We start from the raw sequence: 27726 nt of genomic DNA, 5'->3' as shown, positions 1-27726 counted from the left end.
CTTTCAACTTGGAAGACAATCCCACACCTAAACTGCTAGCTACAGTTAGGCAGCCATGCCTGGGGTGACAAATATCATACCGTACGGCGCCTGAAGAACGTCGTTGAGGTCATCAGTCATATCAAGCATGGTTATACGAACTCACAATAGTATAAACTAACCTTTTGTTTACGGGATTTCATTCTTCAATAGTTTTATTTGCATTAATAGAACTACTACATACTACAACTGGAGGATTCCAGGGATCTCATTTCATGGTTTTATTTTAAGTAATAAAACTACTATACATATTGGTGTTAGACAGGGTTTTCATGTTATACATTACTTACATTACTGGTGGTAGCTAGGGATTTCATACAAAAACTTTTATACAAAACAATACAATACAGTTGGGGGTACTAGGCATACATATCAGTACTTTCAGACATAAGAACAGAATTCAATAACGAACCTACAATTGGTCTTAGGGTTTTAAGACTACTTTTCATTACTTAAGAAAATATTGGATTTTCTTGGAAACATACAAACATTTTCATGGATTCATCAACAGTTTTTCATTACAAAAACATGTTTATGAACTCACCAGCTTTAAGCTGATACTCTTTCAAAACTGCTTGTATTCTTAGGAAATCAGTAGACATGTATCACCTGGAGTTTTGAGAAGACGAAGCATTTACAGTCATGGCTTTACATTTTGCTTATATATATATATATATATATATATATATATATATATATATATATATATATATATATATATATATTATGTATGCAAACAAGACTTAAACAGATGTAAACCTTTTTCATACATGTATTCAATATAATGGTTGTGTTTACTATGATTGCTATGATACAATTGTTGTGATACTACACATCACGTCCTCTACCCCCGAACGTTTCTGCCGTTCCGGTTTAGGGGTGTGACACACTGCCCGTGTAGTTTGGATGGCTCTCGAGTCTGCCTACATAAACTCTTCTATGGAGCGGGTTCAGAATCTTCGTGATCAACACTGTCTCCTTTCTAAAGGTATCGCTTCTGTTTCGGATTATGTTCGTCGGTTTAAGGCTATTTGTGATCAACTAGTGGCCATTGCTCACATAGTTGATGAATCAGACAAGTGCCATTGGTTTTTATGTGGTCTTGGTGGCTCCTTTGAATTCTTTTTTGTGGATACTTGTGCGTCCTGTCATGCTCACCTTTTCCGTGATTTGCTTGCCCAAGCCGAGGGGCATGAAATGTTTCTTACCTCGCTTCATGGTTCGTTACCGCCTCTTGTTGCTTTCACTGTCGAGACTCCTCCCGGACACACCTCCTCGGTTTTTGGGCGAGGTCGTGGGGCTCCTCGTGGTGGCAGAGCTCGCGGTGGTCGTGGTCGTGGGCATCGTTCCCCTCATTGACAACTATGTCGTACCAATAGCCATTATGCAAATCAGTGCCCGCAACTGTCCTCGTTTGTCACACCCCCAAACCAAGGATGGTAGAAACGTCCGAGAGTGGAGGACTTCATGTAAAGTATCACAACAACGAGTATAATAGTGCTCAAAGTAAATACAACCATCATAAATATAATTGAAAAGTTTACACCATAGTATATGTTTACATGTTTCAAAATCAATTACATTATGATGACAAAATAAACTGTTTGACGATTTAACGTCCCATCGTCAAAGTGCTGATGTTTTCCTGTTTCACTGATTTCCTGAGAATACAAGTAGTTTTGAAAAGTGTCAACAATTAAGTTGGTGAGTTCATAAGAGTTTTGTTGGAGAAAGAAACCGTTTTCCTTGAAAAAGTGACAAAGTACGTTTCCAGAAAATCCAATATTTTCTTTATTAAGTTAAATGAATGCTTCTAAGTTATGCGATAATGAACCCTAGAGGACTCATAGATTCCTCCTACAATCGCCCAATGTATATAAGTTATATAAAATTTAAGTTAAATAAACCGTTGAATATAATGGGTCTGCCCTAGGTCCACAACCAAACAAGGAACAGGAGATGAGGCGGGCCCACCAATTCTAAGTCGATTGTGACTAGATTCTTATATAACTCTAGCATATACACTTAGCAATTTTAGCTGGAGCCTAACAATTCGAGACGTAATGTAGTCTTAATAGAGATATGTTTCCAAAGAAAATCCGATATTTTCCTTAAAGAGTGAATCGTAAGTTTCTATATTAATGAATAGTGCATCCTAGAATTTCTTGTAGTTTCTTTCTATAATCTCTAAGTGTATATAAGTTATATAAAATTTAAGTTAAATAGACCGTCGAATGTAATGGGTCTGCCCTAGGCCCACAACTAAACAAGGAACAGGAAATAAAGCGGACCCACCAATTCTAAGTCAATCATGACTAATTTCTATATAACTCTAGCATATACACATAATAATTATGGCTGAAAACTAACAATGCTAGATAGAATGTAGTCCTAAAAACCAAAGACCGGGACTATGCTTATCATAATTCATCAAGAAGTGGTAGTGGACATAAACTATACATATCATAATTCACCAAATAGTGGTAGTGATAGTGCTCATGAATTATGCATATTATAGTTTATCAAATAGTGATAGTGGACATAAGCTATACATATCATAATTCACCAAATAGTGGTAGTGATAGTGCTCATGAATTATGAATATTATAGTTTATCAAATAGTGATAGTGGTTGTGAACCTAAACTATACCTATTATAGTTCTATCATGCTTGTTTGTGATGTATAAGGACCCTTTTCTATGTAAGTCGAATGTATAGCAAAAGATAACTATGTGTTATCATGCCTTATTTTGGTACTAATGGTAATAATGGAGGATTCTTACAATTTAGTGAGTATTTCCTGTTATATAAATATACCACAACAAGAAACACATGTAAAATATGAAATCCTCAAAGATTAACACTTTGCTCAACAAGTTACAAAGTGTGATGAAAGTTATAAACTGTTATCTAGATTTTTACCTTCCTACACCGTTTTAGAAAAATCATAGAAAAATCATACGAAGTCGAAAACTGAATCCGTAAATTCTGAGAGTTCACAAAATGTGTCTCATTTATTCATAATTTTTATTATGATTTTTGGAAGTCTTTAACTTGTGTTAAAATGTTCACATTCACAGACTGGTCCAAATTCGTTTCTGAAGTGATAGGCAGTTTTGTAAAAATCACCATAAATCGTAAAAAATCGTATGGAGGTGTGCAAATAGTCATTTTAAAGGTATGAAACTGAACTATTGGCACCTAATACATTTTTGAAAACTAAAATGTTTAAGTTGTCCAAAACAGTCCGTGAATGGAGTTAAACTTTTCTGATGAAGGCTGTTAAATGAGTTTAGTTGTGTTCTTGGTGTTTTAACTTGTATTCTCCCCCTTAAAACTTAAGAAAAACATGAAACGATAGGGGTATGAACTCACCTTGAGTGATTTCAGTAGATGGATGATGGGGAAAAGAAGTGTTCAACTCAAGAACACTTGGGAGATGCTTGAAGATTCGAAGATCTAACAACAAATATGACGATATTTGTGTAAGATATCTATGATTTGTGTAGAAGGAAGTGAAATAATTATATGGAGGATGAATATACTTACCAAAAGTGAAGGAAAACTTGATGATCAGCCCTTGAATCTCGAATTTGAGAGAGAGAGAAGTGAGAGAAAAGTGTTTGTTCTTTGGAGGAAAAATGAGAGAAATGAGAGAAAGTGTTAGGAGAGAGGATAGATTTCAGCCTTGACCAAGAGTATGGCTGGTCAAATGGTGGGGAAAGTACTCTTGAATGACCAGGTATGGTGGGGAGGGGTGTGGGCTGGTCATGGAGTGGGTGTGGGTGGTTACTTGTGTCATACACTAAGGCAAAGTCAACACTCCACCACAAGATCTTACTTAATAGATTTTATTCTTAAATAATGTTTTCCCTAAAAATATGTTGAATTTATGAATATATGGGGCCTTATATATCAAAATATAAGTTTGGGTGAAAATCCCTCGTCAAAATAATTAAAAACGGGCTTAAAACGGAGTCGGGGTCGAAAATCGGGTGAAAATCGCAAAATCCGAAGTCAGGAGGGTGACTCCGGCCTTAACTGCCTTGGATCCGAAGTGAAGGCCTCGTCGCGGATGCGGATTCGAAGAGGAAAGGGGGCTGCGGTCCGAGCAGGAGGGCTGCGGTCGGTGGTTGCGGCTCGCCGGCTGCGGCTTGCTGGCTGCGGCTAGGTGGCTGCGGCTCCTCCAGGAGACTCCGGTTCAAGGAGGGTTTGATCCCTATAGAGGGACTCCGGCCCTAAGAGGCTATTTTCCAAGGTATCTTCCCGTTTCGCATGGTTTTTCACCAAGTCAAGTGTCGGGATGCCCCAAATGATTACAAAAAGATCAAAAGAGGTTTTGAGAGAGATTTGGGAGAGATTTGACATACTTGGAGAGATTTCACATACTGGGAGAGATTTGGGAGAGATTTCGCATTCTTGGAGAGATTTCTCATACAGAGAGAGATTTGGGAGAGATTTCACATTCTTAGAGAGATTTCTCATACAGAGAGAGATTTGGGAGAGATTTTACATTCTTAGAGAGATTTGGGAGAGATTTGACATTCTTGGAGAGATTTCTCATACAGAGAGAGTTTTGGGAGAGATTTCACATACTTGGAGAGATTTGGGAGAGATTTGACATTCTTGGAGAGATTTCTCATACAGAGAGAGTTTTGGGAGAGATTTCACATTCTTGGAGAGATTTCTCATACAGAGAGAGTTTTGGGAGAGATTTTACATTCTTGGAGAGATTTCTCATACAGAGAGAGTATTGGGAGAGTTAGAGTGAAAGAGATTGGGAGAGACTTCTTTTGTGACCTTTTTGAGTGTTTGGCTTCGTAACGCAAGGTTTGTAAACCTCGTTAAGTCTTGTTATGATTGTTATATGCCCCCGAGGGTTAAGGAATAAGGTTTTATTGAGTAGTTTCATCACTTGCGCTGATTAGGGTTTAGAGTTTCCGAACACGTGAAAATTCCAAGTGATACTTTGTATTAAGATTGCGAGTTGTTCAATAAGAAATATTATGGAAACCCTAATGTACAAGGGTTAGATGAGTTGACCGGTTTGACTTGTTGACTTTAGTTGACTTTGAGTTGGCTAAAAATTGACGGTTGTCACATCGTTTTCCTCTTCGACCGACGTGAATGACACCGACTTGGTGAAAGCCTTTCTAGCCAAATGTAATGTCAATAATACTCCCATCTCGGATTGGTATGTTGTTTCCGGTGCCTCAGATCATATGGTGTCTTCATCGGGATCGGTTTCTCAATCCGCACCGTTTAATGGTGATGGCTCGATTCAACTTGGTAATGGTAATACTCTCCCTATTTTATCTATTGGACATTCTTCTCTTGCTAATGGAATTCGGCTACAGGATGTGTTAGTGGTTCCCCATCTCTCGAAAAATTTACTCTCCATTAGCCGGTTAACTTATGATAATGACGTGGATGTTCTTTTCTCCAAATATTATTGTGAAATTCAGGATCGGGAAACGAAGCGGGCTCTAGCTCACGGACGATGTGATCATGGACTCTACATTCTTCCTCATAAACCGGTGGCGCATGCTTTCTTTGCTCGGAATGGATCAAAGGCTTCTTTTGAGTTATGGAATTCCCGTTTGGGACATGTGTCGTTTGACACAATTTCTTTGTTAAATAAACTTGGACTTGTTTTGGTGTCTTCTATTTTACCTAAACCGGTTGTATGTTCGTCGTGCCAACTAGCAAAATCACATCGCTTACCCTTTTATAATAATGATAAATGTGTCGCTTGTGTTTTAGATTCGGTGCATTGTGACCTTTGGGGCCCATCTCTGGTTACTTCGGTTGATTCTTATCGCTATTATGTGACGTTTGTTGACGATTTTTCTCGGTTCACATGGCTTTATCTGCTTAAGTCCAAATCGGACTTTTATATGTTGTTTGAGATGTTTATTACTTTTTTAGAAACGCAATTTTCCACTAAAATTAAAACCTTTCACAGTGATGGGGGTACCGAATTTGTGAACAAAACTGTTAAAACTCTTCTGCAAAAACATGGGATTTTTCACCAAATATCATGTCCGTATACCCCACAACAAAATGGGTGGGTTGAACGGAAACATTTTCATATTGTGGAAAATGGGCTCGCTATGATGTTTCACGGGCACATTCCGGCATCTTATTGGGTGCATGATTTTAGCTTCGCCGTGTTTATTATTAATCGGGTTGATCTTGCCCACCTTCGTTCCTGTGGTCTGTTATCGGCTGTGCTCTCTTCTCCAGATCCGGTTTCTCATGTCACTTCCTTGCGTGAACCTAAATGGTGTAAAGTTATGCGCTCTGAAATGCATGTGTTGCACCACAATAATACTTGGACGTTGGTTCCTCATCTGCCTCACTCTAATATTGTTGGTTGCAGGTGGCTTTTTCATACTAAGTACAGGGCGGATGGTTCTATTGAGCGGCACAAGGCTCGTCTTGTTGCCCATGGTTTTAGTCAGGTGTCGGGCCTTGATTTTTTGCATACTTTCAGTCCTATTGTCAAATCTACCACGATACATGTTGTTCTTTGTCTCGCCATTGTAAATGGGTGGCAGTTGCGTCAACTTGATGTTAATAATGCCTTTTTACATGGCAAGTTGGGTGATACAGTTTATGTCACACCGCAAAACCGGAACGGCGGAAACGTTCTGGGGGGGAGGACGTCATGTTTAGTATCACAAGACATGCATCATAGTAAGCAAAGTAATAAACAACCATTTCATTTGAAAGAGAGTGTTTACAAAGTATGATTCACATAATATAGAATACATAGCAAATAACAAAAAGACATGAAGCTATACTGCTCCATCTTCTGAATCCCAGTGCGCGAACCTGTCTACTGTTCTCCTGAGAATACAAGTTATTTGAAAGCGTAGATAAGCATTTAAGCTGGTGACTTCATAAGATTTTAGTGATGTAGTAAGTAGTAAGAAAGTTTGTAGAAAGTTGTAGTAAGTTGTAGTAAGTTCTTGTTTAGAAAAGTTTGCCTGTTCCTCCATAAAATCCTATATTTCCTGCTTTGATGAAAGATAAGTAAAAATGACTCTACAGTCCTTTCTATGAGTATTAAATGGATACAAGTTATATAAAACTCAGAGTAAACAAACAATCGGTTGTGTGTATCTGCCCTAAGCCCACAACCAAACAAGGAACAGGAAATGAGGCCGAAGGCACACATCCCATTGTTTGTTAGATCATCGTTGTAAATAACCCCTGCGTATTCACTCGGTACTCACAGAGTTAACTGTAACAGTTCCTTTATATTTGAAGAAAAGATCCTTTAAGAAAACCCTTATTTCTTATAATAAAATGATAACCACAGTGGTTCCTTCTATAATCACTTAGTTTATGCTAGTTATATATAATCTAATATTGAACAGATAGTTAATTGTGTGAATCTGCCCTAAACCCACAACCAAACAAGGAACAGGGAATGAGGCGGAAGGCACACAACCAACTACCTATCGGATATTAATTATATATAACCCTGGTGTATAAACTAAGGTATTACATAATTAACCACCAAAGGTCCTTTAAGTTTTTCTGGTTTAATAAAATGGATTAAACCCTTTACTGGTTAAGTTTCTAGTTTTGTATTCCAAAAGTTCTTCATTTTAAAAGTATGTTTTGTACTAGAAAACGGTGCATTGAATTAGTGTCCTATGACCTGACCCATACATGGTTCCCCTTATGATTACTTGGTGTATACGGAACATATATATAGCTAAGCTCGGATAGATAGTAGGCTGGGTGTATCTACTCTAAGCCCACAACCAAGCAAGGAACAGGAAATGAAGCGGAAAGCACACATCCTACTACCTGTTGGACCCGATAAATATATATCCCTGAATGCATACACTAAGAAATCATAAATTCAGCATTATAGATCCCTTTCTACTGAATGTACTAGACTCGACTGTTCTGTGTGTTGTTTGTAAAATGTAAGTTTTCCCTAGTTTATAACTATCTTGACTCGAAAATAGTTTGCATTAACTTTCAAGTGGAACTGTCACTTACTGAAAGTAATGGGAAATTATAAGTACACAGTTGTCTTTTGAATTGACATTATGTAGTACTAATTACCTTAAAACATGTTTGTTTTAGTAAGGTCATAATGTGAGGAATAGTACCCATACTATACGCTCTCCCTGCAAGAGATTCTGGGGACCAAACACGACTATCGCAAACAAATTGATAGGTCGTGCAGAATTCACATTAATGTTATGTGATCATGTATACCCAATTTTACTATCACCTTTTGTTTAGAACAATGAGTTAGTGATTCATTGGTATAATTAGATCCTGTAGTGTTCTCATGCTATAGCATCTTAGTATGTTTGTTCTGTTATAGTGTATAGTGTGTTCGTTCTGTTATAGTGTATAGTGTGTCTCTCTGATGTATTGTATCTTCCTCCTTTTTTCTCTTTATGTTATCGTGTATTGTATCTATCTACCTCCCTGTTTCTCTTTATGTTATCGTGTATTGTATCTACCTCCCTGTTTCTCATTATGTTATCTAGTATGAACTGAAACTCTAAACTATACCCTTTATAGTTTACTAGTGTTTTACTTGAACTGTTATTGAAAAGACTCATTTTACTACTAAGTTATGCTTGTACTTTAAAAATGGAGTTTTGTTAAACTATAAAGTAACATAACTTTAAAAGAGTTTTTGAAATGTTTTGACTACTTGTAAATGACATAAGTAATCTTTTGAAAATGTTTATAACAAACAATTACACAATTATCATTGTGTTCAACTTGTATCCCCCCCCCTAAAAGCATTTAAAACAGTTTAAAAGATTGATTACGGGGTATGAACTCACCTTATGTCGGTGATTCCAACGAATATGCGCGTAAAGATGAGAAGTTCCACGAATGAAGTCCCGAGACACAACAAGTCCTAAATGACATATAATGACATATATTGGCATGAATATAGTGTTTATAAGCAATTATATGAAAGGAAACACCCCTAGGGACTGGGAAACACTTGGACCAAGTGTTAGAATCACATGTGATTCATCTAAGGGATGTTTAAGGCCATGGTTTGGAGTTTATGGCCATGGGTTTGGTGTTTACGGCCATGGGTTTACAGCCATGGAGATTTGGGCCGTAAACTCATGGTAAAAGGTGTACAAGAGGGTGTTTGAATGGTAGGGAAGCTTGAGGGATTATTGCTCTACACAAGTATGAGACAAACCAACTTTATGGAAGGTGTTGAGGTGTTTACGGCCACACCATAAAGTATATGGTCGTAAACTCACCAAATGGTCTTATTTTGGGTCTTAAAGGTAAGGAGTTTCAAAGGCTCAAGTGTCCCAAAGGTTAGCTAGTGTCTTGAAGTTTTTAAGGCTCAGAACTTGGTCATAATTAGGGTTTACGGCCAAGGGAGATTCTCTTTTGCCGTAAACTCTCATTTATGTTGAGTTTGGTGATGTTTCAAGACTATGATCTAGTGTTTAACATGTACTACTAGATGATAGATGGAATACTCACACTTTTGAGGCCCTTGGAAGAGTTTGCGGCCACCAAGAAGAAGTGTGTGTTCTTGGTGTTCTTGGTGAAAGATGAAGATCTAGCAAAAGTCAATTTCCATGGATGAAATCAAAGAGTGATTCATGAGTTAGAAGGGTAACAACAACTAGAGGGAAGAATCACTTACTTTTTGGAAGATCAGGAATGAAAATCTCGATGATACTTGAGAGAGAATGGGAGAGTTCTTGAGGTTAAAGTGAAATAATGAAGGAAAAGTGAAGGAACGAAGACTTATAGGGGAGTATACGGCCAGCCATGACTTTATGGCCGTAAACTCATGAGTCTTCGCCGTGAACTCCTTTTTGGTGGTGTTAAGGCTTGAATGTTGCACAGTGTCTCTAGCAGGTACATTCTAACACTCATTCCTTAAGTGTACTAGGCTTAAAACCCCATAGAATGATCCTTAACAAGGCTAGAACTCCTTAGAAATGAGTCTGACACTTAGTTGAGTTGAATGGTTGGACTTTACAAGGCAAGAATTTTCGGGTTGTCACATCATCCCCCCGTTAGATGGAATTTCGTCCCGAAATTAGCTTTCTTAGCAGTACTACTGGGGTTGCGTTCCTCTGATTAGCAGAATGCCTACTCGTAGACCTGGCAACTTTGCCCTACTGTTCATGATCGGATTCATACTCGGTCCATCTACCATTACCTCGTGTATACAAGTCGTATATAATTAGGATTAGTAAGACGGTCGAATGTGCGACTCTGCCCCAGGTCCACAACCAAACAAGGAACAGGAGATAGGGCGGAAACACACATACTAGATCTGTGTAATCAAAATCATATACTACTCCCGCGTATACACTTAATAGTTATAGGTGGGCTGTATTCGTCCTTAGCCTCTATGCTTGAACTGGGTCTGCTGGACGAGTGGTGTTTCGGAAAGGTCTGCGGAAATACGACGGCAAGGCTTCGGAGAACAAAGTACTCTTCGCACGAGTACTTCGGGGTTTAGAATACGAAAGACAAAACTGATTTTACGTCGGACTGTCGTTACTAATGAAGAAGGTTCCGTGAACTTGACGGTCGAGGCGATAGAAACATATGAACTTAGTATGGTAAAGACCACGCCAACTCATGACGAATGATAGAAACGGACTCTTTACTGAACAAAGTTTGGCCGATTTGAAAGAAATGTATGTTATACGATGATGTACGTCCCTAGTGTGCTCGAAAATGTACTCTTTGTAAATGTTCTAGTGCTTTCTGTTTTCCTCTTATTGTTAACACCTCTACATATCGTACCACGATGTGTGCATACATACCACGAAAGTTCTTTGTTATGTAGAATCGATACTTAAACTACGATCCTCCTTGGTACCACTACGATCGCCTTGAATATACAAGTTATGAATAATTAAGATGAATTGGACGGTCGACTGAGTAACTCTGCCTCAAATCCACAACCAAACAAGGAATAGGAATTAAGGCGGAATCACTCACTCTGAGTCTGCAAAATCTTAGCTATGCACAACCCTAACGTACATACTTAGCCATCATAGCTTCTCAGAACGGATCTCTTAGTTCTTTTGAATAATGTGACCTAATTCATTATGTGAGTTATTATAATAACTTTTAAGTGTTATCCCCAAGTTTTAATCTTGTATAAATATAAATTAATTTTCAAAGCAATTTCTAGATCGGAAACGTACCACTGCTCGATGGCAACTCCGAGGTCGATTCTCCTGCGGTGATCATCAGAATTCATCCATCCACTCCTGAGTTCTTTGTTATCGGGCAGTCCTCCTGGTAGTGTCCAGTCTCACCACAGCCATAGCAGGCTTGGTTTTTTTCAACTCCGGGGACTTGGGAGATCGGTTGAGCCGGTGCCCTACAGAAACGGACTGTGTGTCCCTTTCTGTGGCAGTTCAGGCACTGCATTTCCCGACATACTCCGGTGTGGTGATAGTTGCACTTTCCACACTTCGGGAGGGTTCCAGCATATCGATTGGCAGGTGCTGAAGTAGCAGGTGTTGTGGCGGTGTACATAGTACTCGTTTGTTCCTCCTGTGGGGTGTCCTGTGTTGTTCGCTTCTTCTTCCTCTTGTTCCCCGACTTCTGGCTATTGTCCTCTTCCCTCGACGGCTCAGGAACATGGACTTCTACACCATGGCGGACTCCGTGGTCGATGATTCGCTGAGCCAGGCGTTTAGCACTATCGAATGTGGCTGGGTTAGAAGACAGCACATCTCCTTGGATCGAGGCAGATAGACCGCAGATGTATCTTTCTATCTTCTTTCTCTCTGGGGTAACCATCCCGGGGCATAGAGCTGCTAGGTCGCTGAACCGGTCAGTGTAGGCCACTATGTCTGAGCCGACCATCGCAAGCTCCCATAGTTCTTGTTCCAGCTTTTGAACTTCGCCCAACGGGCAGTATTCTTCCAGCATCAACTCTTTTAGGTTTTCCCAACCTATTGAGTTAGCCACTGATAGGGTCAGTGACTTAACATGGATGTTCCACCATGTCAGGGCTCTGTCAGAGAAGGTGCAGGCAACAAACTTCACTTTGCTCCCTTCAGGGCACGAACAGATTTCGAAGACCGAATCTGTTTTCTCGAACCATCGCATCAGAGCGATGACTCCACCATTTCCATCGAAGGAATTGGGTTTGTAGATCATGAAGTTCTTATACGAACACTCCCTTGGGTGTTCGTGAGTAACTCTGGGGTTGGTTAAGTGGGTACCGCTACCAGATCCGAGGGTACCACTTTCACCGAAGTGAGCTAGAGCAGTTGCGACTACGGAGGATATCGCAGCTTGGAGATCAGCAGGATCGAATTGCGAAGGTGGAGTTGGAGTTATCGGAGTAGCGCGTCTGTTTCATCTGCGAGGAGGAATCTTTGCTAAAAGAATACAAAGATGAGACGGAATAAGTCTAAAGCAATGGACACAAGCCGAAAGCTGAAAAGACAAGGTTATCCTAGTTCTGGGTGTATCGGTTCCTGACTTCCACAGGGTTCTGGAAACAATTCATAAAAGAGTCTATACCTAATAAACTTTATGAATTTGGAATGGCTATCCTGAATGAATAAATGTTGCCTGAATAACTGTTACCAGCTGCATGTAAGAAAATAATCCTAACACATAATGTGAGCAGTGTCTCCACTAACTCATTAAGTTAACAAGATTATTATTTATTAGTATGTCGCATAAGACGTTTTGGTTACTTCGGTTGATCCTTCTTTGAAAACTCCTCATGAAATTGCTCTCGTTTCCTCCTGACTCTTTTGTTGTCTACTATGAGGAAGTGGTTACATCTATCTGGGTTTGTCGTGCGAGAATGGAACTGGCTAAAGAATCTATGGGATTAAGTGAAACATTATGGGGTGATCCTTACAGAGTCCTCCTATAATTACACAATGTATACAAGTTTTATATAATTCAAGATTAAATAGGCCTTCGAATAAGTGATCCTACTCCAAAACCACAACCAAACAAGGAACAGGTAGTGAAGCGTAGATCACAAATTCTAAGTCTATAAAATCTCAATTATATATAACCTCGGGAGTATACACTGCAAGATTATAGACCTATCTGTAAGGGTCTTTTAAGTTATCACATAAGTTAGTTATATGGTGCCTAAAATACTCCTATAGTATTTTAATGTAATCTACTTGGTATGTTTTAAACTTGTTATCGCGTTATAGTATCACAGAATACTCCTATAGTAATTTAACTCTAATGTACTTGATCTAGTATTCTCTTGACTTAGTATTAGGTAAGTTTTAAGACCGTTGCAACACCACATCACTCCCAAACACTTGTCGGTCACATCTCGAATGAATATAGTTGATCAGGCTATATTGATCCTAGGTATGATTACATAACTGTCCAGGTTTGACCATAGTGTTCAACCTTTAACTTCTTATGTTTTGTTCTTCTTGTGATACTTGTTCTAGTATGTATATATGTATAAGCAAGTATGTGTACTTTTATAAGGTATCATTATATATTTAAAATATATTCTTATACAGAGCACTGTGGCCCCATTGTATTTATAGTTGTATATCTTTTAACGGTTGATATACTTAGTTCACTATAAACAATGCTCTGATACCAATCTGTCACACCCAAAAACCGGAACGGCGGAAACGTTCTGGGGCGGAGGACGTCATGTTTAGTATCACAAGTCATGCATCATAGTAAGCAAAGTAATAAACAACCATTTCATTTGAAAGAAAGTGTTTACAAAGTATGATTCACATAATATAGAATACATAGCAAATAACAAAAAGACATGAAGCTATACTGCTCCATCTTCTGAATCCCAATGCGCGAACCTGTCTACTGGTCTCCTGAGAATACAAGTTATTTGAAAGCGTATATCAGAATTTAAGCTGGTGAATTCATAAGATTTTATTGATATAGTAAGTAGTAAGAAATTTTGTAGAAAGTTGTAGTAAGTTGTAGTAAGTTCTTGTTTAGAAAATTTTGTGTGTATCTGCCCTAAGCCCAAAACCAAACAAGGAACAAGAAATGAGGCGGAAGGCATACATCCCATTGTTTGTTAGATCATCGTTGTATATAACCCCTGCGTACTCACTCGGTACTCACAGAGTTAACTGTAACAGTTCCTTTATATTTGAAGAAAATATCCTTTAAGAAAACCCTTATTTCTTATAATAAAATGATAACCACAGTGGTTCCTTCTATAATCACTTAGTTTATGCTAGTTATATATAATCTAATATTGAACAGATAGTTAATTGTGTGAATCTGCCCTAAACCCACAACCAAACAAGGAACAGGGAATGAGGCGGAAGGCACACAACCAACTACCTATCGGATATTAATTATATATAACCCTGGTGTATAAACTAAGGTATTACATAATTAACCACCAAAGGTCCTTTAAGTTTTTCTGGTTTAATAAAATGGATTAAACCCTTAACTGGTTATGTTTCTAGTTTTGTATTCCAAAAGTTCTTCATTTGAAAAGTATGTTTTGTACTAGAAAACGGTGCATTGAATTAGTGTCCTATGACCTGACCCATACATGTTACCCCTTATGATTACTTGGTGTATACGGAACATATATATAGCTAAGCTCGGATAGATTGTAGGCTGGGTGTATCTGCTCTAAGCCCACAACCAAACAAGGAACAGGAAATGAAGCGGAAAGCACACATCCTACTACCTTTCGGACCCGATTAATATATATCCCCGAATACGTACACTAAGGAATCATAAAGTTAGCATTATAGATCCCTTTCTACTGAATGTACTAGACTCGATTGTTCTGTGTGTTGTTTGTAAAATGTAAGTTTTCCCTAGTTTATAACTATCTTGACTCAAAAATAGTTTGCATTAACTTTCAAGTGGAACTGTCACTTACTGAAAGTAATAGAAAATTATAAGTGCGTAGTTGTCTTTTGAATTGACATTTTGTAGTACTAATTGATGGGTTTTGAGCATTCTAACACTTCCTAAGTGTACATGCAACCCTAATAACCTTGGATCTATGTTTGTCTAATAATCATGCAAAGTTGAATTCGAAGGTTATATTCCTATCTAGCATACATGGGGAACATTTTTAACTTGAATGAAAGATAGAATAACTTACCTTGTTGTTGATTATGATCCTTGAAACCTTATGAGCCTAGCACCCCAAGTGTGATGCCTCAAATGCTTCACACAACACCAAATGCAAAGGAGTAAACTTTGAGAGAATCTTACACTTGCAAAATCGGCTCTAGCCCTCTTGTTTCTTATGTGTCGCCTATTTTGGTGGAGAATGGGTTTCTTATATAGTGTTGACACATCTAGGGTTACACCATGTAAACCCTAATGTGTCATGACTCTTCATTTCCATGACCCATGGGTTTGTAACTCCCATGGAGCATCCATGGAGCATCCTATGGGTGGAACCCAACTTGATAATCCATGGAGCCTCTTAGCCCACTATATAAGATATGGAAGATTTACATAATCTACCCATATATTTAATTAGTTATCTTTTGATCACTTAATTAATTCTAAATTAATTCTTGATCAAACTAATTAAATAATATTATTAATATATTAGAACTTATAATATATTAATAAACCATAAGTGTTATTTCTCTCATTTTAGTTTATCCAATTACATGGTGCCATGCAACCCAAATGGACCATGCCGGGTCGGGTCAAGTACATACCAGAAATAGTTATGGACTTAGACACCTTATCCAACAGTCTCCCACTTGGATAAGTCTAATAACTATAACTGCAATACTTCAGGAACCGATCGGCAATCGTAGCTCTTTCAAGGTCTCTCGGAACTGAGAAGATGATGATACGCCATTTTAGATAAGTGATCATATAATCCTCTGTTCTAGATATCCGCCGGACAAATACATGGAACAGTGTCTTACTTTGTGTCCAGCAGTTTGTTTCCCGATTTCCGATTTGTTTGACATAGAACTCAATTGAACACATCAACTTAGTTCTGACCGGGCCCGGTACATAGGTCAAAACAAAATCATCGAGGGGCCCAGATATCAGATTCTAATCCAAGAAGGAACAGATAAACTTCAACTCATATGTTTGTTCTACTACTCATTGAATTATACACAAGAGCACATTTTATAACATCAAGTTACCAATGTGTTTTCGTACAATCAATGAATAACCAACTCATAAGTAACAAATCATATATCTAGGTTTGAAGACTTATATGATATTACCGTCTCACGATCACTCGAGATAAATTCCATGAAGTGATTCCAGTGAGCGTGGGTTGAGTCCAATGCTCAGAACTTATGAGCACTCATGAGTGTTGTAGCCATGTCCAACAACTTAGACCTCTGCAACCAATCATGACAGTCTTGATTCATACCTACTTCCGACATATGACCGACTGTGGAGGTTCGAATAATATGATATACCAAACATAATTATTCTGGAAGTCAAAACATGCAAAAGAAATATAGTAAACGATCGACAAGAGATAGCAACACTTTACTCATAAATAAAACACCTTTTATTCATCATCTAATGTCAATTACACTATACAAATTTCAAGGTTATCTAACTACTAAATCTAATATCATCCTTCAGCCCTATGCTCCGAGCATGCTGGAGATGCTTAACCCGAGTCAGTCCCTTCATGAGGGGATCTGCTAGATTCTCATCCGATGATACCCTCTTTGCCACGAGGAGTCCTTCTTCTATTCGATGTCTGATGAAATGGTATTTTCTGTCGATGTGTCTGGATCTCCCGTGATCCCTTGGTTCCTTGGCTAAGGCAACTGCACTTTCACTATCACAGAAAATTTTCATTGGCTCTTTAATAGCTGGTACAACTCCAAGGTCTCCAATGAAGTTCTTCAGCCATATCGCCTCCTTTGCTGCCTCGCTAGCTGCTATATACTCTGATTCGCAAGTTGAATCAGCCACTGTCTCTTGCTTGGAACTCTTCCAAGAAATTGCTCCTCCATTTAAGGTAAAGACCCAGCCTGACTGAGAGCGGAAATTATCCCTATCAGTCTGAAAGCTAGCATCACTATACCCTACAACTCTCAAGTCTTCACTCCCACCGAGGGTAAGGACCCAGTCCTTAGTCCTCCGTAGGTACTTGAGGATATTCTTTACCGCAGTCCAGTGTGCCTTGCCAGGGTTCCCCTGATACCTGCTAACCATGCTCAAAGAAAAAGGCTACATCAGGTCGAGTACACATCATAGCATACATGATCGATCCTACAACCGAAGCATAAGGTATTCGACTCATTTCTGCTATCTTAGCCTCAGTACTAGGGCTTTGTGTCTTACTCAATCTGGCGTTACTCTGGATGGGTAACTCTCCTTTCTTGGAGTCCTGCATGCCGAATCTCTTCAGCACCTTATCCAAGTAGGTACTCTGACTAAGTCCAATTAGTCTTTTACTCCGGTCTCTCAAGATCCTTATCCCTAGAATATAGGCAGCTTCTCCTAGGTCCTTCATAGAGAAACACTTCCCAAGCCAGGACTTAACTTCCTGCAGAGTTGGGATGTCATTTCCTATGAGTAGTATGTCATCCACATACAATACCAAAAAGCTAACTATACTCCCACTAGCCTTGACATATACACAAGATTCATCTTCACTCCTAGAAAAGCCAAAAATCCTTGACTTTCTCATCAAAGCAAAGATTCCATCTGCGAGGTGCTTGCTTTAACCCATAAATGGATTTCTCAAGCTTACACACTCTATTAGGGTACTCTGTGTTGACAAAACCCTCTGGCTGACTCATGTAAACATCCTCAGCCAACTTTCCATTAAGGAAAGCGGTTTTGACATCCATTTGCCATATTTCATAGTCATGAAATGCGGCTATGGCTAACAGAACCCTAATAGACTTAATCTTGGCCACTAGAGAAAAGGTCTCATCATAATCAACTCCCAGAGTTTGTGAGAAACCCTTTGCAACCAGTCGTGCCTTATAAGTGTGTACATTACCATCCATGTCGGTCTTCTTCTTGAAGATCCATTTGCACCCTACAGTCTTACGACCTGGTACATTCTCAACCAAGTTCCAAACTTGATTGTCATACATGGAGTGTATCTCGCTGTCCATTGCCTCTTTCCACTTGGCTGACTTAGGGCCTGCCATGGCTTCCGCGTAACTGTTAGGTTCATCCAGACCTATCAGTGTCTCATCACTGATAAGTATATCACCTTCCGCAGTAATATGGAATCCATAGTAATGCTCAGGTGCATTCCTAACCCTTGTGGAACGCCTTAGAGGTACAGACTCGTCAATTTGCTCAACAGGAGTTTCATCCTCAAGTTGAGTGCTAGGGTTTGAAGTTCCTTCACCACTTGACTCTTGAATTTATTCAAGGTCAACTTGCCTCCCACTGTCTCCTTGGCTTATGAACTCTCTCTCTCGAAAGAAAGCCCTCCTAGCTACAAAGACCACATTCTCACTAGGTCTGTAGAAGAGGTAACCAAAGGATTTATGTGGGTAGCCGATGAAAATACACCTCTCACTTCGAGGTTCGAGCTTATCATGAGTCTCGCGTCTCACGAAAGCCTCGCAACCCCAAATCTTAATGTGGTCTAGTTTGGGTACTTTACCAGTCCACATCTCATGAGGAGTTTTGGCAACTTTCTTTGTGGGAACTAGATTAAGGATATGGGCGGCAGTCTCTAAGGCATACCCCCAAAATGAGATTGGTAGCGAAGCTCGACTCATCATGGAACGAACCATATCCAACAAGGTTCGATTACGCCTCTCAGCTACACCATTCAACTGCGGTGTCCTGGGAGGTGTCAATTGTGAGACAATCCCACATTCCCTAAGATAGTCGAGGAACTCTGAACTAAGATACTCACCACCTCGATCGAATCGAAGCATCTTAATGTTCCTGCCCAATTGATTCTCGACTTCCTGTTTAAACTCTTTAAACCTCTCAAAAGTCTCTGACTTATGCTTGATTAAGTATACATATCCATATCTACTGTAATCATCAGTAAAAGTCAAATAATAACGATTAGCATCCCTTGTGGCATGTTTGAAGGGCCCACACACATCCGTGTGTATAAGATCCAACAAACCTTCACCCCTCTCACAAGAACCTGTGAAGGGTGACTTTGTCATTTTTCCAAGTAAGCATGATTCGCAACTATCATCTGACTTTAGGTCAAATGACTCCAATACTCCATCCTTTTGGAGTTGGCCTATGCGTTTCTTGCTTATATGTCCAAGACGACAATGCCATAATGATGCTTTATCCAAGTTATTATCATTAACAGAAACAATACATAATACATTATTTCCTAAGTTATCAACCACAGATACAGTTTCATACACACCATCACAAGGTAATGCTTTAAAATAAAGAACATTATTAAAGAAAGCATTAATCGAACCAACTTCATTATCAAATGAAAAGGTGAAACCTTGTTTATACAATGTATGAAAGGAAATAATATTTCTTGCCATTTCTGGCGAATAACAACATTTATTCAAATCTAAACTAAACCCACTACTTAGCGATAAAGTATAAACTCCAATCTTGGTGACAGGTAAAGCTTTCCTATTCCCCATGATTAAGTTTATTCTTCCATGCTCCACATTCTCACTTCTTCTTAGTCCCTGCAAATCAGAACAGATATGAATACCACAACCGGTATCAAGGACCCAAGAGTTAGAATGGGGTGAGTTATTAGATAAGATAGTGTAAATACTTGCATGGTTGGGTTTAACTTTCCCATCCTTCACATCTTGCTGGTACTTTGGGCAGTTCCGCTTCCAATGTGACTTTTCATGGCAATAGAAGCATTCAGCCTCTTTAGGGTCAGAAGAAGGAGTGACAAAACCTTTCTTGGTTCCACTTGAAGAAGAGCCATCAAGGGTCCTAGCCTTGGTACCCTTTGAAGAGCTCTTCCTCTTCTTCCCTCTTCTTCCCTCTACCTTTCCCTCTTCTTCCCTTAAGACCTGTTTCTGCGGTCTTGAGGAGTCCCTGAAGTTTGCTGAGTGTGACCTCTTCCTTATTCATGTAATATGTCATGCGGAATTGATCATAGCACGATGGTAAGGAGTGCAAAATGATATCTATTGCAAGCTCCTCAGGGAAGTTCACATTAAGCTTCAGCAACCGATCCACATACCTTTGCATTTTCTGCATGTGGCTCGTGACGGATTCCCCGTCCTTCATCATGGTTGTTATGATAGAGCATATGATTTCATACCTCTCTTGTCATGCACTTTGATGGTATCTTTCCATCAGATCTTGGTGCATTTCAAAAGGGTAGAAGTCCTCATAGGACTTTTGGAGTTCCGCTGTCATGGTGGCCAACATGATGCATGCCACTTTTGTAGCATCCCTTTCATGTGCCCGGAAGTCAGCGATCTCCTGGGGAGTTGCAGTGGTCTCATCAATCTCCTTAAGCTCCTTGTCAAGGACATATTCTTTGTCCTCGTAGCGGGTAATCATCCTGATGTTTCTGATCCATTCATTGAAGTTGGATCCATCAAAAGTGACTTTCCCACACAAGTTCATAAGGGTAAAGGAGCCATTAGGATTAGAGCCAGAAGCAGCATTGTTTGAAGACATCTGAAAGAAGAGAACAAGATTAGTTTAGATATTAAGAGAGTCCTTAATAAAACACCCAAATGTAATAATAAGGCTAGGATCCAATCACAATATATTATAACTTAGAATAGGTATGCCGTAATCCAAGCTATAACATATTTGAAAGGTAGGTGAATGACGATTCACCAATTTCCACCATGAAAAACGAAATATAAATATTAGGTTTTTAATTGGTTCTTAGAAATTCCTAGATTCTTTTGAGATTCAATGAACTTTTCAAAGGCATGTTTCAATCTCGAGTGTGCCCTCCAAGTTTTGTGACTGGGATACCGAGGATCACAAAATGAGGTGTGAAGTAACCATGCAAATCACTTGGTACCCTCAAGGTTTATCACTCAATCGATGTGCCGGTAAACCACACACGCTCCACCGATGCTATGGTAAACCTTAAGTCACCCTTTACCTACCTTGTTAAGTCCAAGTTAGTGTGCCGGTTAACCACACACGCTCCACCAACGACTTAAACAAAGTGTAAAGTGTAATTTCATGGATTAGCACCTTATTCACATTTTCCTAAAGTAACTAAGATTGGGAATTTAATAAAAGCATTTAGTTACTTTATAATATTCATCATACTTTTAATGAGAATTTATAAGTCCTTGTCTTACCCGTTCGGCTAACGACCCTCCACCGATCAAGGAAGCGGTGGGTGAGAGTGGACACCCATTAAGTTGCCATTTTATAGGCAACAACCTTATACCCCCCTTATAGACCGGCTTCGTGAATGAGGCGTACTAGCGGTAAGACGACTTGACGTTATACATATATATATTAGTAACTTATAATATTATAAAGTATAAGGGTTGAATTTTAACTTTTAAAATTCTAAGGGTTGGAACTAAAGTTTTAATCAAGACTTTACATGTTCCAAAACTTGAGGGCAAGTTTTGTAAACTTCCAAAACTTTTCATTTCTTATAACTTATGAATTAATTGAGTAATAAAAATGAAGACTCTTCATTTTTATAACTCTTGTGTTCTTTTAATGGCTTTAATAAAAGTGAGACTTTTGGTTTTCCATAACTTGAGGACAACTTATGGACTCCATTAAAACACATTATGATCATGAATTAAACTACCATGAAGGTTACAAACAATTCCTATGATCATCTAATCTTCATAAGTTCAAGAACATGAATATGAACACTTTCAAGAATCAAAAAATTACACTTAAAAAAACTTGTAATTTTAATAATTGCCATTGTAAATGGATTAGCATAAACATTACACCATCTAAAACAAGCTTTAAAACATCAAAACGGTTTAGGGTAATGTTTCTAGTCCATTTCCAGCAACAAATGTGCAAACTTTCATACGAGCAGAAAACAGAAAAATGATTTTTTTTCAAGCTGTTTGCACACAAAAAACAACAAACAAACCTAGGCTCTGATACCACTGATGGGTTTTGAGCATTCTAACACTTCCTAAGTGTACACGCAACCCTAATAACCTTGGATCTATGTTTGTCTAATAATCATGCAAAGTTGAATTCCAAGGTTATATTCCTATCTAGCATACATGGGGAACATTTTTAACTTGAATGAAAGAGAGAATAACTTACCTTGTTGTTGATTATGATCCTTGAAACCTTGTGAGCCTAGCACCCCAAGTGCGATGCCTCAAATGCTTCACACAGCACCAAATGCAAAGGAGTAAACTTTGAGAGAATCTTACACTTGCAAAATCGGCTCTAGCCCTCTTGTTTCTTATGTGTCGCCTATTTTGGTGGAGAATGGGTTTCTTATATAGTGTTGACACATCTAGGGTTACACCATGTAAACCCTAATGTGTCATGACTCTTCATTTCCATGACCCATGGGTTTGTAACTCCCATGGAGCATCCATGGAGCATCCTATGGGTGGAACCCAACTTGATAATCCATGGAGCCTCTTAGCCCACTATATAAGATATGGATGATTTACATAATCTACCCATATATTTAATTAGTTATCTTTTGATCACTTAATTAATTCTAAATTAATTCTTGATCAAACTAATTAAATAATATTATTAATATATTAGAACTTATAATATATTAATAAACCATAAGTGTTATTTCTCTCATTTTAGTTTATCCAATTGCATGGTGCCATGCAACCCAAATGGACCATGCCGGGTCGGGTCAAGTACATACCAGAAATAGTTATGGACTTAAACACCTTATCCAACACTAATTACCTTAAAACATGTTTGTTTTAGTAAGGTCATAACGTGAGGAATAGTACCCATACTATACGCTCTCCCTGCAAGACATTTTGTGGACCAAACACGACTTCTGCAAACAAATTGCTAGGTCGTGCAGAATTCACATTAATGTTATGTGATCATGTATACCCAATTTTACTATCACCTTTTGTTTAGAACAACGAGTTAGTGATTCATTGGTATAACTAGATCATGTAGTGTTCTCATGCTATAGCATCTTAGTATGTTTGTTCTGTTATAGTGTATAGTGTGTTCGTTCTGTTATAGTGTATAGTGTGTCTCTCTGATGTATTGTATCTACCTCCTTGTTTCTCTTTATGTTATCGTGTATTGTATCTACCTCCCTGCTTCTCTTTATGTTATCGTGTATTGTATCTACCTCCCTGTTTCTCTTTATGTTATCTAGTATGAACTGAAACTCTAAACTATACCCCTTATAGTTTACTAGTGTTTTACTTGAACATTTATTGAAAAGACTCATTTTACTACTAAGTTATGCTTGTACTTTAAAAATGGAGTTTTGTTAAACTATAAAGTAACATAACTTTAAAAGAGTTTTTGAAATGTTTTGACTACTCGTAAATGGCATAAGTAATCTTTTGAAAATGTTTATAACAAACAATTACACAATTATCATTGTGTTCAACTTGTATCCCCCCCCCTTAAAAGCATTTAAAACAGTTTAAAAGATTGATTACGGGGTATGAACTCACCTTATGTGGGTGATTCAAACGAATATGCGCGTAAGGATGAGAAGTTCCACGAATGAAGTCCCGAGACACAGCAAGTCCTAAATGACATATAATGACATATTGGCATGAATATAGTGTTTATAAGCAACTATGTGAAAGGAAACACCCCTAGGGACTGGGAAACTGTTGGGTATGTTATGTTGCGTCATGGGCTTGTTTTTGTATATCCGGATTGGGCCTGTCCATCCGTGATTATTATGTAGGGTTAAGCTATAAATAGTGCATGCATGTATGCATTATATACGTACGAGATTATTATTCTTATTGTTTTGTAACCCTAAACACCTCTACAGTCGAAGTTCTTAATCGAGCTCTTCTGAGGTGTTAAAGTTTAATCATTCGACATCAGTTAAACCATTCTTGTATTCATCATTACGTCTTTAATTGTTTTTCTGCTTAGAATATATCGATCCTACTAGAACTTTGTTCTAACAATTGGTATCAAAGCAGGAGACTGTGTAATCAATACACATTCCTTCTTTGTTAAGAATTCTTTAGGGTTTCCGCTTTTATCGAATATAAAGAAGTCGTCTTCTTCCTGTCAACGGTAATTCTTATTTTTGATAAAACCCTAATATCAAATTTACAGGTCTGATTCTAGCGGTTCTAAGGAAAGGCTCACCATGTCTCACGAAGATTCTTAAACTAATCCCACCAACATCTCTAACAGCATTGGATCCACTACAAGGATTCCCATTCTTTACACTCAAGACTATGAAGTATGGGCGCATCACTTTGAAGATTACGTGGCTGGATCGGAAGATAATGGTTATCTCATCTGGGAAGCAATCACACTTGGGCCGTTTGTTCACTCTGGAAAGAACACGACAGTGAAGACTCAAAAAGAATATAACAAGTTTGTGGCAGACGTAGATAAGATGCCACAGAATGAAAAGGACAAGTTGTTATGTAATGTGAAAGCCATGGTAGTGGTTTCAACAGTGAAAGCTCACGAAAAATTCAAATCGTACTCGCTAGCGAAACTGGTGGGTATACTTAAATCCCATGAAAGTGTGGTAACCAAGGAGGCAAAGGTAGTCTCTGGTGTTGGATCGTTGGCCCTTGTCTCAAAAGGCAAAAGTGTTGCAGAAGAAGAGGAGGAGTCAGATATGTCTGAGTGTGACCTTACAAGCGAAGAATATGCAATGATGGTCACCAACCCAAAGAAGTTTGCACGAAAGAAGTTCCCTTCCAATAAGAACTAAAACTGGTAAGGAAGTTATAGTTCTGAGAAGGTGAAAGAAGAAACGAACAATACCTCTCAGAAGGATGACAACAAGAAGGAAAGCAAGCTTGCAGGAGACTCTGGATTAGACTGCAATTACTGTCATGGCAAGAACCACTTTGCCAAAGATTGCATGCTGAGGAAGATGGCTGAGAAAAGAGATGGTGAAGATGATGAAGCATATTACATGCGAAAGTTGGAAGAAATCAAGAAAACGAAGGCAACTAACAGTTCAATGAACGCCTTAATTGTGCAGGAAAATGTGGATGAAGATGAGTTCGGTGGCGTAGAAGTCTGGTCAACCGATTCTGAGGATGAAGAAGTAAGAAAGCCCACACATGGAAGAGCTTATGTGGCGAGGGATAATGGTTTGGCTGGAAAATGCTTGATAGTTACAGCTGGTAGACCAACCAAAAGTGAGTGTAAGAAGCCAAACCTGACTGAAGACAAGTGCTTTGCAGCCAAAGCCGTGAGTGAGAAGATCGACGACTGTGATCGGCTGATCAAAAAGGTACAATCCATCCTTGAATCACTTAAAGTTCCAGTAACAAATTATGAAGAAGAATTAAATGCATTAAAATTTAAATTTTCTAACTTAAGTGGTAGTCTCATGCAAACTCGCTTAGCGAATTCTAACCTAACTGACCAACTCAGCAGGGTGTCTTCAAAGAGTGAGGAGAGAAGGATGTGGATTGAGCTGAAGGAGACGGAGTTAAATAGGGCTAGGGATGAAATTATTTATTTACAACGAGACAATTTAAAGTTTTTGAAACAAATGAATGTTTTTTGTTTAATTGCTAAACGCTTATATACAAATATTGCTCAGTTGCACTTAAGTTGTGAAATAAGGAAAAAGATTCATAAGATGATCTTACCCTTCCTTGAATTTAAGGAGGATGAGGTCATCGCTGAATGTGAATCTATAATTCCTCAGAAGAAACATCCATCGCTTATAAAATCGGACTAGAAAAGATAGAGACCTTAATTGACTCTAAGGAACATAAGTGTATGCTCAAAAATCTTTTAGATGAAAATGATAGGTTAAAAATGAACTCTGCAACCATTCAATCATTTGACTCGTCTAACGCCAAATTAATTTCAGAACATAAAGTGAATATAGAAAACACGTCTGAATTTGATGAGGAAAGTGAGATGAGCGAAATCTCGGTAGAAGATGTGGTTGATTGCTCTGAATTCACGAAGAGCGAAACCGAAAGTGAGAAACCCCTCATATCTGAAAACTCGGTTGAATACGCTCGCCTATCAAAGGACAAGCCACAAAAACTCAAAGAGAAGGCAATGGTTTATCAAAAGGTTCAAATTGTGCCCAATCAGGTATATGTTGTTACAGGGGTCACTGCAAAACCAACAGCAGAACTGAAAATCTTGGTAGACGAAGACAACGCTGAAGGATGCGATGATTATTTCTGGTCCGCTCCTATCGATAATGCAGATGAGACCATCGGCTTATCTGATCAAACTTCGTGGAGGGTAAAAGGTAGATATGTTGCAGAACCCATCAACAAACCCTCAAGTTTTGACAAACCAAGCACAAGTGGAACAAAAGAGATACCTGAAGAACCAAAGAAAACACCGAATGTTCCTTCCAAAACTGCCGAAACTCAAAAGGAGAAACCAAAATCAAGCTTTAACAAAAAGCAGTTAGCTGAACAGAAACGCCAAAGAAATCAGAGATACATGAAAAATCTAAACGAGCGAAAACGGTATTGGCAATCTCAAAACCCCAACTACGTTCCTTCCAAGAAAGAGTTAATTGTCAAAGAAAAGGAAAAGCCAAAAGAAAAAGGAAATTTTAGTACAAGCTCCTACTACTCCAAAGCTCAGAACCGAACGGGTAGTTTCGGTCCCTACACAAAAGCTCAGAACCGAACATCTGGTTTCGGTCATAACGTCAAGACTAACCACCGAAAGTCTAGTTTTGGTCCTTCCTTTTACCAAAGAAAACCAAACTCAGGAAAGGAAATCAAAGGAAAGGAAAAGCTTGATTCAGATTCCGATTTCAATAATAAGAAAAAGCCAGCTAACCCTAGGACTAACAAGAAAATTCCAAAACCATCTAACAACAAACCATCTGAAACACCAAAATCTAAATTAGATAAAAACAAAATCAAGGTGTATACAATCAAAAGAAAGAATGAAACCACTCTAATAAAAAGAACTTATATGGTTGATCTTTCTGTTGCTATTCCTTTTTCTGTAAAAGACTCACCTGGGCCCAAGAAACTTTAGGTTCCTAAATCTGCTTGAATTTGCAGGTTATAAGTGACGAGCAGTTCGATGACGAATGGTACATAGACAGTGGCTGCTCGCGTCACATAACAGGAAGGAAGGAAGAGCTGAGGGAGTTTCGGTCCCTTAAGGATGGTGGATGTGTGAAGTATGGAAATAAATCTTATGGAACAATCAAAGGATATGGAATGATAACCAACGGAGACTTCTCGATTCGAAAAGTAGCTTATGTGGAAGGGTTGCAGTATAACCTCATCAGTGTATCTCAATCAGTTGTGGGAACTGGTTTCAAGGTTTCATTCGATGATGAGGGATCTGAAATAATTGAGAAGCAATCCAAAAGAGTTCTGTTGAAGTCTGAACGCAAGGGAGAGATGTATCCTTTAAATCTCAACCCAATTCGAGGAAAACCAGTTATATGCCTGCTGTCAAAGGCGAACACTAATGAAAGCTGGTTATGGCATCGTCGACTATCACACCTGAACTTCAAAGACATTAATAAGTTGGTGCTTGGTGATCATGTTCGAGGCTTTCCTCTTCTCAAGTTTGATAAGGAACACCTGTGTGCAGCGTGTGAGATGGGCAAACAAAGCAGAAAGAGCCATCCTACACGTATCAATACAAAGATCGTTGAAGCTCTTGAACTTATAT

The sequence above is a fragment of the Lactuca virosa genome, chromosome 5, assembly GCF_052849685.1.
Source record: "Lactuca virosa cultivar CGN04683 chromosome 5, Lactuca_virosa_CGN04683_v6, whole genome shotgun sequence".
Classification (NCBI taxonomy): domain Eukaryota; kingdom Viridiplantae; phylum Streptophyta; class Magnoliopsida; order Asterales; family Asteraceae; genus Lactuca; species Lactuca virosa.
Note: the sequence above shows the minus strand (reverse complement) of the source record.